The sequence below is a fragment of the Gymnogyps californianus genome, chromosome 8 (genome assembly GCF_018139145.2).
Source record: "Gymnogyps californianus isolate 813 chromosome 8, ASM1813914v2, whole genome shotgun sequence".
Lineage (NCBI taxonomy): Eukaryota > Metazoa > Chordata > Aves > Accipitriformes > Cathartidae > Gymnogyps > Gymnogyps californianus.
The window spans coordinates 22738263-22758250 of NC_059478.1; the positions used below are offsets into that span (position 1 = coordinate 22738263).

At 37.7% G+C, this 19988-nt stretch overlaps 1 long non-coding RNA gene across 1 annotated transcript; it reads right to left on the reverse strand.

Annotated features, from left to right (window-relative positions):
• Window positions 1–378: 378 nt before the first annotated feature.
• Window positions 379–19372, reverse strand: LOC127019286 (uncharacterized). The gene is made up of 3 exons (XR_007766882.1): window positions 19289–19372; window positions 18416–18558; window positions 379–528 (listed from the first exon to the last, which is right to left on the reverse strand). It is a non-coding gene; the product is annotated as an uncharacterized LOC127019286 (long non-coding RNA).
• Window positions 19373–19988: the final 616 nt, after the last annotated feature.

Here is a 19988-nt window from a genome sequence, read left to right on the forward strand (position 1 = left end):
GCCTTGCAGATAAGCAGAAAGCAAGAGCTGGGGAAAATGGTATGGGATTTGTTGGTAACATAGCTCCAAATGCTGTCATGTTATCAGCTACCATTTTTATATCATCACAGCCAGTTTCTAGTTTCTTTTGTTTCTAGCTGTATCATTCACATGTATTTTAATGGGAACTGAGTTTTCAGACAGTGATTTCCAATGCATTTACCTTTCACCAGATAATCCTGTTATGCATTTAGTCATTCACATGATTATGTGAGTAGTTAAGAGAGCTGCTTTTTCTCTAAACAAATCCTTCTGCATTTCCTTTGGCAATGCTTCTCTCCTACGTAAACAAAGAAAACCATGTAGAGAACATTCTACTTACTAAAAAAAGATAACACACCATACCAAGAATGGATTTCTGGACTTCTTCCCAATTTGATACTTTATTAATTCCTATTTGTTGGATTTAAGCTTCTCAGCCTTCAGATTTCAAGTCAGTTGAGATATATACTTCAAGGTAGAGATGTCTTTAGAAAACGTGCTAAGTATCTGCAAAAAACAGGCATCAAAGAACAATAGGAATCATAGAATCATTTAGGTTGGAAAAGACCTTTAAGATCACCGAGTCCAACCGTTAACCTAGCACGGCCAAGTCCACCACTAAACCATGGCCCTAAGCGCCACATCTACATGTCTTTTAAATACCTCCAGGGATGGTTAGTCAACCACTTCCCTGGGCAGTCTGTTCCAATGCTTGACAACCCTTTCGGTGAAGAAATTTTTCCTAATATCCAATCTAAACCTCCCCTGGTGCAACTCGAGGCCATTTCCTCTCATCCTATCACTTGTTATTTGGGAGAAGAAACCAACACGCACCTCGCTACAACCTCCTTTCAGGCAGTTGTAGGAAGCGATAAGGTCTCCTCTGAGCCTCCTTTTCTCCAGGCTAAACAACCCGTTCCCTCAGCCACTCCTCATAAGACTAGCGCTCTAGACCCTTCACCAGCTTTGTTGCCCCTTTTTTGGACACACTCCAGTACCTCAATATCTTTCTTGTAGTGAGGGACCCAAAACAGAATACAGTATTCGAGGTGTGGCCTCACCAGTGCCGAGTACAGGGGGACAATCACTTCCCTAGTCCTGCTGGCCACATTATTTCTGATACAAGCCAGGATGCTATTGGCCTTCTTGGCCACCTGGGCACACTGCTGGCTCAAATTCAGCCGGCTGTCGACCAACACCCCCAGATCCTTTTCTGCCGGGCAGTTTTCCAGCCACTCTTCCCCAAGCCTGTAGCGTTGCATGGGGTTGTTGTGACCCAAGTGCAGGACATGGCACTTAGCCTTGTTGAACCTCATACAACTGGCCTCGGCCCATCAATCCAGCCTGTCCAGATCCCTCTGTAGAGCCTTCCTACCCTCAAGCAGATCAACACTCCCACCCACCTTGGTGTTGTCTGCAAACTTACTGAGGGTGCACTCGATCCCCTCGTCCAGACAGTAACCTTTACAACATTTCTTATAGTTCTTATAGTTCTTGCTTCTAGCAAGTCTGAAACTTAATGATCTCACCAACTTTCAGTAGCTCACATACTTGGGGTATCTGAATTTTAGAGTGCTCTGCATGAATATTTATGATTTGTTTCCAGAACTGTTCAATCCTGCTGAGTTTAATGGAAATCCTTAAGTATTACATTCAAACACGTCAACAAATATCCCAGTTAATCACACATACACACATTAAAAAACTCAATGCACTCCAGACTGGAGGATACTCAAAAAATTTGGATGTAAAGTCATCCAGTCCTCAGAAGAGACACTGACAACCCACAAATATGAGGCTATTGGAAATGCTGTATATGCAAGTAATGATTCCCCACATAGAAAATGCAAGAAAACTTACTGACTATTCTCTGTGATTTTGAAGCCTGGAAATCAAGCAACTATTTAAAACCGTTGAGCAAAACCACAATTTGAACAACAAAAGAAAGAATCCTGTGAGATTCACAACAGGAATTTTTTGCATTTTTTTATTTTAATTTTCTTTTCTCCTTACTTCCTTGCTTTAAACAGCATGGCCCCCATTCTCATATGATTTATTACAAAAACCTAAGAGCCAAAGGGTTATTCTGGTTATCTTGGTTAAGAGCTTTAAAAGGGCACCCAGAAAAATCACAGCTGGAGGAGCCCTGAAATTCCTGTGGAGAAATGGCAGCAATTTGGAAAGGGACTGCATTGGCAGATAGCTCTATTAAATCTCTAATTTCTATTCCCCCATGAATACATCATTGTTAACTTCTCCCACAGAGGGGAGTACAGTGCCCTAGTTGTAGGATTTATTTGTTTTAACAATGGCTTCTGTCTGCATTCAGTTACGTTAGCACACAAAATGTACTATCACCTGAAGCAACTGTCACCCTATCTGTTGGTCCTAAAGGCAATATAGTGATAACTGCTTGGAAATAAATTTTTCTGTAACAAGCTATTAGGCAAGGACATGAGAAATAGAGATTTCTCAAGAATACAGTTACATTATACAGTCTCTTCCATCCTTTCATCAATGTGTCTCACATGAAGGTAAAACAATACATAGAGAGCACATCAAATGAATATAATTTCAGAAGAGCCTCCTGACTCACACCCAGCTGTTTCACACAGTGAATTCTCACTTATTGTCAGGCATCAAAGCAAGAGATACCACCGTGACCCTCACACCAGATGAGTAATGTCAGCAAGAAAAGCTTTGTCAGTATGCCAAAAAATTAAGCCATTCAAACTTCCATCAAGGGAGATAGGGGGCGAAAATTCTCTGATCTCTTTGCTTAAGATGCAACCACTCCATGTTCCTGCACTCCAAAGGTTGTCTAAGGAACTGGGGGAAATGGAACAAGTTAGAAAGCGTGGTAACAGAATATGTATGTAAAGAAAGAATAAGCTACATTTTCCTTAATGATTCCCACTAATTCTATCAGCATTCCCTTTCTACACACAGCAGAGCATTGTTCCTCTGCACGTCTCCATCCACCAGCTCCCTCCTTCCTATCCGGGTGCTTGCAGCTTGGACCAGCAGTGACCAACACAGTTCAAGGGCTTCTCTGCAGCTGGGGATCCAGTTCACAGGGGGCTGCGTGGATCAGTGCTACCACATCATATGGTTTCAGAGTTCATTAAGGAGCTGTGCAGACACAAAAATCTCTAGAGTATTCTCATTTCTGCTGCTCCCTCATCCATTATCTCTCGGGCTGAAGTGGGTCTAAACTACTCCTCCTCCATTCAAAAAAAAAAAAAAAAAAAAAAGGAATCAAACATGTTTGGGGTCCTTCTGCAGAATCTGACCGTTTCAAAATGACTACTTCATTGTCTCCTTCAGCCTCTGCAGTGCTCCAAGGGAACATTATCCTCAAAATTCAAGTACATTAGATGATCCCACCAGAGGACTGTGCCTAGACATGTACAGCTCACCATGGCTATGCCTTGCTGCCAGCCATTCACACTGGTAACACATACAACACAGCTGTAGTAAGGTTTAAGGTCAGTCCTTGAAACCTACCATGAAGATAGGATCCAAAAAGAGCCAGCCATTCTGGGCAAACCAGCTCCTTGCATGTGGTGGATGGATCAACAAAGACAGAGGAAAAGCTCAGGATGAACACCTAATATCCGAGCAGCAGTAAGGAATTACTTCCTGGATGACCTCTCATCCAGACCATTCTCTGCAAGGGCTGTCCTCTGTGCTCCTACAGAGCCAACCATCATCCGCAGCTCAAGCTAGAGGCAAGAATTTACACAGTCAAATTCTTTACAGCCTTTCAGCTATGATTCAATGCCTCCTAACTGAGACATATGCCCAATATATGCCTGATACTTTGGACCAAACAACAACTGGCCAGGAAGCTTTCTGACCACAAGTCATGGTCACAATTCACAATTCAAATTAAAGACAATTTTGCAATGGAAGTTTAACCTATAGCTATGCTTTGCCCTTTTCAATAGGAGGAAGACTGAATTCTCTCCCATTCAAGCCACTAGCAAAATTCAGAATAAATCTGACAGATTATATATTATTTGCTGGAGTGTCATTTTTCTTCTCTTTAATATACCTTGAATTTTTTCTTGACTATTTATACATCATATCTTGAGTATAAAAATACCACAGTGCACAGAAAAAAAAAAATTACAGATACTGAAATTTAAATTTATCTATTAAGTTACTATAGTTTCAGAGCTATATCACATTCTATTATATACACAGTAGTAGACAAAGAGCTAAACAGCTCTATGGTAGGGTGCTCAATTACTCACTGAAAAAGTGTGATGTAAATTGGGCTGCATGAGCCACATGTACCAAGAGCTTGGCTCAGACCACATCTCCTGTTCAGGCACTGTTTATACTGAAACATAATTAGTTTGTTATATTGTTCATCTTCTAAACACTGTGTGTCCGTTACAGAGTTATGCCCTCTACACTCAGTGTTCTCATATCTGTTGTGCTCTTGTTCTTTATTACTGAGTCCTGAGCACTCTATTCCATCTGTCAACACCAAATACTATTTGTGTCATGTAAACCATAAAAGCAGGTTCACTCCTTTCTGCGTTCAGTGTCTGTATTCACCTCGTGATCTATGGATCCACTCAGAAGTGAATTACTACTGAAAAAGTTAGTGGTTTGTGCTATAGCACCTTTCAGGGTATCTGGATGGATATCTCAGTATGTAATTTGCAAACATACATTATGATAAATTATGTAAGATGAATACCCTTCCTTTAAATTCCTTTTTAAAAAAAGTATTTAAATGAAAAAAACTGAATATAAACAGGCTATATATATTTTAGCCATTAGTGGACAAATAAAAAAATTTAAGCATAGGGTGCTGGAAGTGTTTCTTACATCGAATTTTAGTATTTTATGTAAAATATCGTGTTATTATAGGATGTCACTTTAAATTGCTTAGAAAGTTTAAATCTTTTTTAAAAAAATAATTACTGAGTAATTTCAAAATTATTGTCCTTTGCTTTGCTTTTATATGAAAAAGACAACAAGTTTGACATAGTAACACATTAAAAACTTGATGGACGGCTTCGTAATGTGAAGGAAAGCATGCTTAGGAGTTCGTAATTCTTCTTTAATACTATAGATTTGAAGGTGCCAGATCACCTAAAACAAAAACTCAGCAAACAAAACAGAGTAGCAAGTATAGAGAAAAAGTAATACAAGGTCAGATTTCCACTTGATTTATTCAGACCATCTTTAAAGTCACTTGACTTTCAGTTAACAGGAGTAAGCAGTGTATGGTCACTTAATTGCACAGAAACTAAGTAGATTAACATTGGCAGTATCTGATTGTGAAATCAAGTCATGAAATAGCATTAGCCCTTATTATGTGATCTTAAAGAAGAATAGTGGAAAAACAGGTAGTTTAGCAACAATGCAAATGCTGCCAGACAGAACCCAGACAAAAATTTCAATAGTGCATCATCAGCCTTTATAATACAAAGACTGTGCTATCTGGGAAGAGTAGCTAGTATTACAAAGAAACAGAAAGTAAAGGTATATATCCCTATATAAGACTGTTCTGCAGCATCTGTACAGACATCTGCAAATAAAAGCCAAATAGTCATGAAAAGTTGCTGCAAGGATGTTTATGATGTTTGCCTGGAGCTGGTTCCTCAGTGATTGAGGTGACAAAGGCAACTAAGAAAGCAATGAAAAAGACAATGAATGCATTTAGAAAGTGTATTAAAATGATTAATTAAAAACCTGAGGCTTCTCTGTACATTTCCTAATTCAGTCAGAAGAATTTATAATAAAGGGCAATCTTCTGTATTACCATTCCCTGGCAGTTAAAGGTTGCAAATAACGCTGTGATACTGTTGTCCATCCTCTGCTTCATTTTTCATTATTATTTCAGTTTAAACACACAAGTCATTACTATATGCCGTAATAATAAAAAGATGTCTCTAAATTGTAAGATAAGTTTCCCTTTAATAGAAAAATTCCATCTTCAACTCTAGCAAACCACACTATGAAGGCCAGCTGCCCTGCAGCACCCTCTCCAGCCAGTCAGCATGTCTTGCGCTTAGTCATGCATGGTGGTTATTGATTAAGCTTTTTTTTTTATCTGATGAAAAGACTGCTCCAGCACTCAGCAGGCATCTCCCCAAACATGCTTCTGTTAGAAGAAAGGGACCGAGCTTTGCTTTTTGTGCTAATCTTCTTCCACTGCTGTGTCACAGTGTCCAGGTTGCTCTAAGATCAATGTGCACCAGTTCTCCCACTGATGGAGGCTGCTACACTGCACCACCAAGCCCTTCCTTGTGGCTGGTTCCCCAAATTCTTGGCGCAAATGAGTACAGCAAACCAGTGCTGACTACTACAGTGGCCAGAGAATTAGATACAGCCAAGCTGAATATACCCGAGACGCCTGCAAAGATAGCTGCATGCAGAAAAGAATAAATTACAGCTGAGGATCCAGAGGAGGACACATACTAACAGTATCCTGTGACTCCCAGCTCCCAGTACTATTAGGACTAGTATGGTATATCTGACAGGATGCCTACAGCATTATACTGCACTGCCAGCCACTCTTAATCTACAAGGACTTCTCCCTCATGAGTTCCAACTCACAGCCAAACATTTCAATTTGACAGACCTTAGAAAGGAATTAAATCCAGAGACTATGCAGGATCAACAGCTACAGATTTCTTAGCTATTCACACTATTCTGCATCCAGGAATTCTCTGCAGGAACAGATGATTTAAAACAGTGTTTTCATGAATAACACTGAACACAACAAGGAAAGCAAAACAACCACAAGATGCATAGAAATCCTGTGCTAGCTTAAAAAATGCACGTGTCCCACATTGATTGGTTAAAGCTTCTTTTTCTTAGCTTCTGGTGTATTTTTAAATGACAAGGCATCAGTCTTTTTGTGTTATAAGCAGGATTGTCAGCAGGAGAAGCCAGCCTCAGATTCATTCTTGTAATCAGTTTTGGACAGAGTACATTTCTGTAGCATGTTCTAGCAGCTTTGAGTACAGCTGTGTAAATGCCAGGATGCTTGCTAATGAAAATTAATTTCATACTGTATTCTGTACTTACAGCAGCATCATTTCACTTGGAGAAAATATTTTCAGTGAAGATATCAACTTCTACAGAACCTTTTTGAACACAATTTCAGCAACTGCATTTCAGTGGTCGGTTATGGGCTTGAGTTTTTCTTTCTTGACTTGAGGAGATATGATCTTTCCTAGCTTTCAGTGCTGGACTATGGGACATGCAATATTTCTCCAAGTGCTCAGACCATTTTTTACAGAAAGGCATACCTTCAACCCAAATGGGCTAAGCAAATTTTGGACATAAATTTCTTCACTTGCACCAACTCATGCAGCACCTACTCCTAATCATGCCAGAGGAGAAAAGCAGTGCAAATGCAGAGAGCTGAGCAGCATAGTTGGGGCTGCACCAAGCCATTATAGAATCAGCCTAGTGAAGAAGCTAAAGGTGGGCTTATACTTATTTCGGATCCAGCGGGACCAGTATGAGAGATAACTATCCCAGCTGCCTGTTGGGGCAGTGTGTTCTGCAGTGGGGGAGAAGCTTCCCTCCAGGTGCTCCATGATTAGTGTCGGGCAAAATCAGCAGTCGTTAGAGTTATCTTGGTGTGTTTGCTTTAATAAGATAAGAGAGCAGTTACATTACCTGCTCGAGTGGCAGAGAAGTCAAATCAAGAATGAAGAGTTAGGGGCCAGAGAGTTCTTTCATTGGCACAGCTGGACCAAGAAAAGAAGATTGTCTTATGCAGGAGTAGAGATGCCCTTGATCCCCTTCAGCATTGTTCATAATGTTCAGATGTTCAGACAGATCATAAATCTCATTTAAACTTAACATCTACAACTTTACCACTATTAAAACTGAAGTCTGAAATCCACTGCCTGAACTCAAATGGTAGGCTGCACGTGTATTACAAGGGGAACTAGGATTCAACAAGCAGATGAGGCTGTCAGCCCTGGAAATTGCATTTGTTGTACCTATGACAAATATGGAATTAGTGAAGTAGCAACGGACAACCCAACCATATATAAATGTATTTATAATATATGTGAATATATTACAAATATTTATGTGTGTGCAGTTATTATTTTGATAACACTTTTTTTATCATAAAGACCCTTTTTTAAAAATGCCTTTTGGCCAACTTTCAAATACTGTTGTATGGTAAATAATTCATCATTTCTTTTTATCAACCATATTAATTTTAATTTATTTTTATAAATAGCTCTCTAGTATATTATTAACCTGCTACTTAGCTGGTAATAAGAGAGCACTATGTTCTGTAGCTCTGTCCCACAGAGTAAAATGAACTTTAAATATGAAAAAATAGTTGAAAATAGTGAACGTGAGCCAAGAAAAGTATTGCTGCTATGGAGACAAATACAGACTTATCATTTTGCTTTTTAAAATCCTTTTTCTCAAACTTAAAATATATTGGAAAATGGAATATGCTAAACTAATCAAGAATTCACAGTGAGAGACCAAATGAAAGAAGCAATTCTTTCTTTTCCCAGAAGGGACTGGGTATGAGACAAAACTGGATGTAGAAAGAAGTTTACACAAGACATACAGCAGGAGAATTGATATGCATTTAAAACAAAGTTTGGGGGTAGACTGTATTTTGAAAAAGAGGAAGAATAATTCATCTTCTCATTTATTTTTTGCTAAGAATTATGGTAATCAGAGTAATAACTACACATTGTTAGTAGAAGAAAAGAATAGGTACTGTGTGCAAAAGGGACAATGTCCTGGAGACTTTTGTACCATGAGTGACAGCATTAAAAATAATTGCCCAAGCCTGTGGTTGCAAAGCAAACTTCCAAAATGCAAATAATAACATGAACCTGAAACAATGATTCAGGACCAGTTCCTCATACCAGTCTCAGCAGAGAAATTGTTTCTTTCTTACTAAAACATACATAAAAGGAGAGGAACAACACCTTTGTGTTTGTCTGTCCTGCCTACTGTGACTAGAATTCCACAATGGCGTCAAAGGTAGACAGAGCTCAGTTTGTTTGGAGCAGGAGAGTACAGTTTGTTTTATTATTTCGGAGTTGCTCCATGGTCAGAGCAGTAGAAAATTGCATTATACCTACCTGTCATGTGTTTATAGTCAGTCTAGGACTAGGGATCAGGTGGTTTTTGGCCTGATGCCTCAGATCACAAAAGCATAACCCTTTTAATTCAGTTACTGACTGGTACCTTTTATCACGGCAAGTGAGTGGCTGTCTTTGCTTGAAACTAAGTGATTAACATGGTTTTAAGCATATTTCAAAATGGCAGAATTAAGATGGAGTGCTATGATGATTATGGAAAAAAGCCACTGACTGGATCTTCAATCACACATTATAGCAAAAATGGGCATCACACAATCATTCCAAAATATTAGCATAAAACCCACACAGCAATGAAATATAATTCAAGCCATGTGAAATCACAGGAACAAACCACAATAGATCATACACCATATAAAACAGTTCAAACCATTCTATTGGCTTCATCACTACTCAGAAAAACATAGCTGACTTTCTTAGAATTGCTTAATCTAACTGTCACATCCCTGAAGATGTAGCCACAGACATCAACATGTGCTGGCAACTCTTAGACAATATAAGCTCTCCCAGAGTATTGAATCCACAACCTTGGTATTGACACATGGCAAAACATAGGTTACCACATCTCTGCTCTTATTTTGTAAGCCGTGCTAATTAGATGAAACTACTTTGTGTACACAAAGCCTTTTTACCTCACACCATTGTTTTACTGGTTAGACAGCTCCTCAGACTGATTATCTGTGGTTACACTGCCTGAAACAGTCACACCATCGGGTACTCCTTCCTTTTTGCCTGTAACAGATCCCAGGTATACTCCTGGTATTATTAACATTGCCCTTGCTAACAACCACAAGGAGGACAGCATTTGCAGGATGAGTAAGTACAGCGGAAAACGACCAAGTTGTTTACTATTGTATCTCAACAAGGACTTCTTGGCTCTATTTTGTTGTAAAAAAAGAGAGTTGCCTGATCCAAACATGAGATGTCACTGTTTTATTTTATGCACAAGCTGTGGATGTCAGCGAATCAAAGAGGTTTGCAGACCGCAACCAGAACTACCATCTGATCAGAGCAGCTTAGTCCTTCTGGACAACTTACTTCACAGCACTTGGCGCAAAGACAATAAAAGATAAGGATTTTACACGCCACATTTTGGTCATATTAACAAGTCTTTTAAGTAACAGATTCAGCTTCCACCTGCAAGTGATATTCTGGAAATGGAACAGGTGTAGTTTTACCACTTTATAATGTCTCTGGGAGAAGGATGATAATAGACACATTTGCTTTGCACAGATGCCACCTCCTGTAACAGAAGGACAATGATGGGATGGTAGTCGCTAGGCTAATATATGTTCCATGAAGTCCCTTCACAGCTAAACAGCTACCAATGCAGGCATCTTTAGGAGGCACGGCACTGGTTTCTGGAATGGGCCCTAACATCCACACTTAGCTTTATTAACAGATGGAGTCACAAACAAACTGCAGAGTGAATTCAACAACTGAGAACACTGTCCTCAGAATAACATGAAATATTATATACTTCAGCTTTCTAATAATATCATTCAGCATTTCTTATTCTTTCCTCACCTTTGCAGTTGATTCTTTTAATCTCTGGAAAATTTGCCTGTCTAGGTACAAATCAGATTACATCTCACTTCCACATTTTATTCCCATCCCCTATCCAAAGGAAAGTATTGATCTCTAATTCAAAAACACAAATATTTCTTTTAGCATTTAAAACTTTTAGAAACATCTGCCTTCGATGCCTGAAAATTCATGTCATATAACACAGTGCCCACCTTTTCCCAACAAAGACAAAGTTGTCATCTGAAAAGAAACCCTGCAAAACTGACGCTTAAAAAATACCAAATAGTATTAGCTTGTGCAGCTACTGGGTCAATAAGTTGCAGAAAAATAATACTTGCTTAAGGTCATAAACTTCAGCACGATCCCAGCAATCGCCCCAGGAGGCACTGTGACTCAGAGATGTGCCTATGACTCAAATCACCTCCTTGGCTTCCTTTTGCTCAGGCATGTGGCCATTTACTTTTAGCCCATCACTATTATCCTGCATTTTCTCAGCTCTTTGGTCAGTGAATTGAAAGATGGGGTCAACTCAGCTCACAAACTTGAAAGGTGGCTGTGTTCTTTAGCTCATACGTCATCACCTTATTAAAGATTTATTAGTATAAATAATAAATCTTATCAAGAGCCCAATGAATTTAACAAGATGGTAGCTATTGGTTTATCTGGATCTTGGGTGCAACTCTGAGATCTGTGGAACTCCCCAGTACAATAACTCAGTACTACATGTGGGAGAATATAAAGTAAGTGCAATTACTGCGAGGTCCAGAAATCAATGAGTAAGTCTCTTCAGGAGGGAGTGACCCTATGGGAGCTGTTCCACAACCCAGGGTGGGATTGGTTCTGTAAGGCTGATAGAGGTTAAACACACTAAAAACCTCACTTGCTCATTGAAATAAGCATCTGTGACTGGGAATGCTCACAGCAAGTAGAAAAATCATGCATCTTTTCCACACAGATACTTTTCAGAGCAGATGAAAAGTTACGGAGTCCATACTCTTTCTACTTCTACTCTTACACGGCAGTACTCTACAATACTTTCCCATGTCTGCGAAAATCCATACCTACTGCAGCAACAGAGACATATCTTGTGATTCTTGCTATCGTCACAGATTTTCTTTTTTTTGTCTCTGACAAAAGGCTTTTTTTGACCAATGTGAATGATGACTTAAGTGGTCCAGTCAGCTGATTTGCCACCATTTCAATTTCTTTCCTCATACCAGTGAATGAAAACTGGTGTTGTTCCTTTTCAGAAGTTCATACAATTTTTCTGTTTCCCAGTGTAATTTAGGCAGTAGGTTATGTAACACAAATTCACGTTTCAGAAGTGCAACGTTCAATACAGTCAGAGATTTGAAATGACAAGATAAGGACACCAGATCAAACTAGAAGTTACTACACAGCTTTAGTGAGCTGTACGCAGTTTAGATATATGCACAGCAAACCCTAAGTAATTCAAAACTGGGTCCAGATTCGTTTCCCTATTTTGTAAGCCTAGAATATCTTTTCATCAATTGTGATCTGACTTGGGAAATAATTAAAAAAAAAAAAAAAAAAACAAACCATCAACCTTCTTTCTTCATTGAAAACATTTTGACACAGTTGTTCATACTAAAATATAAATAATATTCTCATGGCATACTAGACATTCAAGCCAGCATTAAAGTCTCCAACCAAAATCTCTGTGTTTCCAACAGATTAAACTACATTATGTTGCAAAGTCTTTGTAATGAAATTGTATTGAATAATTCTATTGTTCACCAGTTGTCAGCATTTCTTATAAGCATGTTGTTTGTGTCTGCTGAAACTCCCTCAGTGTAGACCGTATCCTGTAGCCAGGCATCTCGACCTGAAATTCCAATTAGAAAAAATAAAATAAAATAAGAGTTTACAGATCTGGATTCTGACAGACCGAGGACAGAAGCTGTAAGGACTCTATGGAAAGTTTTCGACCAGCTGCTTTTTTTCTCAGACCAAGGAAGTTCCAAATCTCCAGTTCCTGTTGTCGGTGGATCACTCCTGCCATTATTTCAATGAATGTATCCTACATGACTATTGGAAATACTGTCTGCCAGGTTTCCTATGTAATTCCTGAAGCCTCATTCTCATTTATTCCTCAGTCCCTCCCTTTTCTCCACATAGTAAGGGAAGTGCTTAGCCTCTTTTGGGTTATGATTCATATTTAAATTATTTCATATTGCAATAACTTTTTGTTGTTGTTGTTTTCTAAATATAATGGCTCCTTGAAGCCATAGTAAAAATATACCTCATCACTGGTCTAAAGCATTCCCCACAAAAGCTAAGTGTGGTCTCTTACGGTCTCTCACAACTTCCTACTTCTTCATTTTGCCATCAAGTTCATTAATGATTCAACAATGATTTCTGTGGCATTCCTTGAATTGCGTCCTCTCCCCTCTTTTCTTCTTCAAAATGTCTCATTCTATGCAAATTTTAGAGACTCTACATTTCCCCCTCCTTGATACCTTTGATGCCATCGACAACTCAAAAAATCCTTTATGGAAGGTTTGTCACCACTTGTATTTCATAGCTTGATCTCCTGTTTCTGCTCTTCCTTTTGTTCCATTAATTCCTCTTTCCATAGATCTTTCTTATTTCAGACCCTTTTGATTTGAGATCTTGGCAAATCATTCAAACTCCAAGCTGTTATCTTCTCCTCCCACCCCCTGTCCCACCCCCACCCCAATTCTGTGCTAACAGTAACAGCAGAATAAAGCAACTAGGTAACACGCTAATGTTAAGAATATAATTAAAAGCCATTAAGAGGTTTCAGTTGGCTTTCTTCCCAGTTTTTAACAGTAAATCAGTACATTTTAATTATGAAAATAATATATTGCCTGTTTTTAAGAGAAATGCTTAGCTAAAATAAAACCATAACCACAAGGATATTAACACAACAATTTGACTATGCGCATTTGTTATTCACAAGATTGTCATACCATAAAAAATGCAGTAGATGAATAATACAAGAAATTCTAATATCTTCTGTATTGTAACACAGGTACTAAGAATTATTTGATCCTTAGGTATAATAAAAGTATAATACATTACACATCTTTATTTTTCTTTCTAAAGATTTTTTTTTTCCTGTGAACTTTTGGAAAACTAACTTAGAGTAGAAAATGAAGACCAGCATCATATTAAGATGAAAGCACAGAGCCTTCTTAGTTGTATTAATACTTATCATCTTACAACAGTGCTTTGAAACTTCAATTTTGGCAGAGTGCTCTGACTACTTCAATACCAATAAATAAAACAGGTCAGGGAAGAGGGTTAAGCCCTCACCCACTAACACTCATACTGTTGCATTCCTAGCATGCCCCCTGGCAGAGTTCTGACCTTCACAAATTAGCACCTTCCCAGACAGTGCACCAGTGCAAGACCAGCCACAGCCCATGTCGGGGACCACTCCCAATACGCAGTTTGGATGCTGCCACCCAGTTTTGAGAAGGAAGTCAAATTAAACACATGACATGATCGGTGCCACTCCAGTTGGTCTCAGAGAATGGCCTAATTTTCCTTCTTGGAAAGACAGTCTGTTGCGGTAGGTAAGATACATGCACAGACCAAGAAATCACTAGGAGAGTTTACAACTTAAATACAGAAACCTCAGAATTAATTAGAAAGAAGAAGCATAAACCTCCATTTTAATGATCTCCTAATTTCTGGTCCAATGTTTTAGTGGCAGAATCATCTTCTTTGATTTGTCTAATACTTTCCATTGCTTGCAACTCTGCCAACGTACAACATTTTCCAATTTCTACGTTTGACTCAGGCTTTTATATTTTTTATGTATATCTACCTGCCTATACACACACCTTTGCATATATTTCCTTTATATGTAATATATTCATGCTTGAACCTACCAAGCACAAATCAAAAAACAATCCATGAAATCAAGGTCATTGCAAAACATCATTGAAATAAACAGAGGTACAATACCTAGAACTAAATCTCATACTTGGTGTGAAGTAGATTCAGCTGCGAGGGTTTGATTTTGTTTTCTGTGCTACTGAAATACAAATAAAACAAATTGCTGGAAATAACTTCATCTCATTTGATTGTACCTGTCATTAATACATTATTTAACATTTTTCAACAGTAATGAGGACACCTTAGGTAAAAAAGACAGGGAACATATAATCAGAAGGCTCAACAGCTCCCCTCATATGAGATGAGCTGTAATTAAAAAATGTTTTATATTAAATTGAACTAAATTTAAAGAGCAATATTCTCTTGCCAAGACTTTGATATACAAGGGATGGCTCTGAATTTGCAATCAGCCATTACCTTGCGTAGCTGCACAAAGAGAAACTCAGACATTAAGATCTATTTGATCTATTTTTGTAGGAAATTATTAAAATATGAATTTTCCTGGGTTTTAATCCACTCTAGGATATACCATTCTTTAGATATGGCCCAGTTATTACCATGCCCACCTCACAGAACTCCTTTATATATAATTTTTTAAGGTCACCAACTTTATATCATAGAATTATTTTAACGTGTCATATTATTGTGGAAATTTTGGTAGGAAAAAATAACTATAATAGGACTGCCATCGTCTAGAGCAGCAGAGGGAAATACGTTTAGCAGAAGCCATGACTTTTAAACAGAAATGCATAGCAATGGACATTTAACAAAACTAATCATTAATTATTTAGCGACACAGGACTATCAAACTGAGTATGTAAATTTACATTATACTAATAGAGAATTATCAAGGTTTCAAATTTAGCAATACTATAAAAAACCAAAGTTATTAAAATAACTGATTTTTTGGTTCACTGGCTAATGCAAAGAGAAAAAAAAACTATTTTTCAGAATCAGTCTGATGATAAAGACAAATTATTTTGAGGTTAATCAAAACATTTAATTCTGTTCAAAGTGTTTCTTTTTCTTGTGTTTAAGCCACTATTAAGCTTTGCAATTTTTCAAATAGTATGTCATTTCAAAACCAGTAAATACTGAAACATTTTGACACATCTTAGCTAGGGTTTCTTCCCACACACACTCTGAAGAAAACTATTCATAACATTCAACCCCAAACCATAAATAACTGTGAATCTTACAAAACTGTGACAATTCAAAGAATCTGGGAAATTCCTGATAGGACTGGAAAGTTAAATGGTGGCATGGGCTCATTAACAGTGGAGAGTTTCAGAGAGAAACTTCTAAATTGAAGGAAGTAGAGAAATTTTTAGGAGCAGTGACCTGTGCCCATGCCTCCCACTACCAGGTGGTACCTTAACCACTAAACTATAATTTATGCTTCTTTGCTACATGAAGCTAAATTTTTTTTCCAAAAAGTAGCTCATCTTTATAGAAAAACTAACTTTCTTAGAACTTTTTCCTGGGAAGTTGTTGGTTCAATTCCCTTTAGTCAAGAGAAAGAACTAAATCTAGGCTTCTTATTTTTTATTCGTTGTTTGGCGCTATACTGAAGTACATTTTCAGTATCAGCAGTAACAGGATGCACGATACATACTCAGAAGAGGCAAGTCAGTAATTCAAATAGCACTTGCGTACTGTTTTTAAGCAGCTGGCATTACAGAACAGCTTTTTGTTGCAATCCTGCACAATCTTTTCATGCAGGATATTTTCAAAGGCAGTTATTAAGAAAGCCTCAGAAATTATGCTAGCTTTCATCAGTTGAGAATTTCACCTATATAGCTAGTTTATCTTGCATGATGTAATAATAATAGCCTTAAATTAAGTCGGAAGCAGATTAAAGTGAAATATCAGACTGTACATGGAATATTGACAGAATATATTTATTACCACAGACTGGCAATCTAGACAGCAGTAAAGACAGATTAAAATAGTACCTCTCAAAGAATAAAAATAACAGTGTGGTCATAAAACCTATGCAAGCAAGGAACAAGAGTCTTTGACCGAGTTACATAAGGTAGTAAACAGTGAATTTCACAGGAACTGCAAAAAAAGAACAAGATTTCAAATCACTATAATGACTAGAGGTAATAAAATAAAGAATTGCAACTATATTCTCTTCTCAAGCAAAATTGCCACTTAAGTCAGTGGAAACTTTCTCTAGGGAAAAACTTGAAGTACTGGAACAAATTGAATACATATTTTTGAAATGCTCATTGGGAAAGCAAGAAGAAATTATTTGGTATTTTCAGGGTATCAAAATCCTTACACAGAATTGTTTTGAAAGTTTCAAATTACTTCTTTTTTTTCCCCCCCCTCTTTGCACAGTTTGCATAAGGACTTTGCAAAATGAAGGCCATAATGACTAATTAAGTGAAAATGGAAGAATAAAAACAGGGCTCAAAAACCTTTTATTCCCCAGTCTAAACAGTATTTTAAAATGAGGACTCACATCTGAATTCAAGTGTTGTTAAGATAAAGTGAGGGCATTCCCTTGAAGTAGAGCTTTAAAATAAATTTGGCCCTGAAAAAGGGTTGTGAAAGTAAATTGAGTATTTCTGTGGAATCCAGGCTGCTGGAGCATGAGTGCAGGGACAGCAGGCAGTCAGTGCTGGGACACTTCTCCAGCTCTATGCCCAAGTCAGCCCCATGGCTCAGTAGCCTCACATAACCCATCTCATCATTACTAGCTGGAGGCAAAGAAAAGGTTTCCATTCATCTTTTGAGGAAAGTTATTGTTATCAAGCCATGCCAGAAGTAGAGATTTAACTATAGGCAGTTACATATTCACCCCTACTTCAAGTCGCTCCCCCAGCTAGGCCTGCAGCAGGAGATCCCATCTCATCCCCAGACTAGCCAGCTGTGCTTCTTTCTGTCTCCATGCTGGAAATTTCAAGTTTTTAAGCTGCACAGACTATAAAAAGCAAAATGTTTGCCATACATGGCTAAGGGAGTCTACAGAAAGGGATGCTCTCCTCATTCCTTTTATTTTCTTGATTCACAGGCAACTCCAGTGATGACTAACATTCTTATTTAGATTCTGTCCTAAAGAGTACAGTTATTTACATTGCTCTGTATTGACTCACTCCAACAACAGTTGTGGTAGAATTCCCACTTTAATACAGACAGACAATTGCCCTGCATGTTGTCTCTCTTTTTCCTTTATGGCTTGACCTTCAAGAGAATCACTAGGGTCTTAAGACTGGCAAAAGAACAGGCCAGCACAATAATTTGTTGTTAATAATTTTGTTCCAAATTCCTATTCTTGACACAAAGCAGCAAAATGAAATCTAGATGCCTGGCACTAATTTTCTGTTGAATACCCAGGAAACCTAACAAAGAAAAATGTAATTCTCTGATATCTTGCTGACCTCTCCATATGTCTTCTCCAAGATCGAACCATTGCCACAAACCTGGGTAAATCCAAAGCTAAATAGCTGCAACCAATAACAAATTCAAGCAATGAAAGGGGACCATTCCCTCTCGATTCAACACATATAGATATGAAAATAGGGGATTTACATTTATGCATATGTTAAAGAAAAAGCAAAAGAAAAAATCCTGCAAGAGTAAAACAAAGTGGTTAGGATATGTAATGCAGAGAACCCACCTCTAACTTGCTGCTACTCATAGCCTAACCTCAAAATGAGCTCCAAATTTTATTTTACGGATGGCACAATTATCTTGTGTAAATAACCTCTGTAAGGCATCATAAATATAAAGAGATGAGTAAGGCACACCAGTACTTTAGTAAGGTACATGAAGTAAAGTTTCAAGAACAACCACTGCCAAAGAGAACAAAAAGATTTCAAAGTCATCCCTAAGTCTTCAAGGCATACCTTGAATGAAACATTCGATGTGCAGCACTTGATTCTTGCAGGATCTCAGTGTGATGAAATCGTGATTCTTCATCTGCTTCAATAAGTCATTTTTTTTATTGAAGTCTTTCCTACTTTTCCATTAAAATCTCCATGGAAAAAACCTGTAAAAGTGTTTACAAACTCGCTTATCTTCAAGCTATTAAAATCCATTCTTTATGTGCCTGAGGTTAAACATGTACAAAGTATTAGCAGGATTAGGGATTTAGAGAACTGCTGGATAGCTATAAAAATTGTTTTAGCACTTAGTGAAAAAAGAGCTTTAACAACAAGGTGAAAAGGAACATTCTAGATAATGGCTTGCTTTTTTGAAATAAGAGTCGATAATTCCCACTATCATTTTATGAGGCAACGATCTGATTTTTGAGAGCATGGGCTTGACATTCTAAATCTGCATCATAAAGCCTCACTGCTACAGCTGAGAATTTGCTTTCCCTTCTTTTCCATTCCCATGTTTTTTAAAAAGAAAAGATTCTTACTTTACCGACATGGCTACAATACAAAACAAAAAATGTTTAGCTATTAGACCACGTTACCAGCAAGTCATTTTTTATCTTTTAATTTTTCCATGGAGCTGCAGTTTGATGGATGCAGAATTTTTCTCTGGGGACATTTCAGAAGTACCAGTGGAGAGAATTGCTGAATTCTTCAAGGACTTCATAAATACTTTGTGAATTCAGTTTTGAAATGGTGACCTATCCAAACCATCTGCTCCAGCTGAGACAAACAGCATCTTCTCAGTCTAGTTATGAACGTTCAAAATTACATTTGAACTCCATTATAATTACCCAATATTTGAGCTATAAAATTCATACTCTCATTCTCATTACTTACCATGAACAAATTTTTCCTCAATCCATTACATTAAATGAATACAGCTCACACGTGGAGACATTTTAATCATAAACGGTTGTGAAACAATATACACAGTACATAAGTTCATAAATGAATAAAAGGTATTTGTATCAATTTTTAAAAAATAAATATCTGATAGCTTTGTATAGACACATACATTACACAAGTATAGCTACAATTAAAACATACTTCTGTAGTCAATGCTTAAAAAAACCCCCAAAATCCACAAGTCAAGTATCTGTCTATGGAGCTAGTTAAAACAATTGAGTATATTGCCCCAAGCTAGTCTCCCACCTAGCACCTCCTGACCTGCAATAGCAGCTTGGGTGAGCGCTTCTTATCTGCTTCCCTGCAAAGACACCACAGCTTAAACAACCTTCAGCTGAACTTTAAAGGCTGATGAAGGGAAATTTAAGTAAAGCCAACTAAATTTGCACAGTAACAGGTGAGAAGCTTTCACATGATCCCCTTGCCAAGGTCCAGTTAATAAGTGTGGTGATCTCCAGCTGGCCATTTTATACCATGGCAGATGCTTCTAAGCAATTGCTTTTTGTAGTTCCCCTTTACAAACAAACACCAAAATACTGTAACTACAGCAGCTATAATTTATACATTTTATTTTCCCAATGCAAGTCTGCAGATAAACATTTAGTTCAGATAAACCTTTTCCATTCCTTGT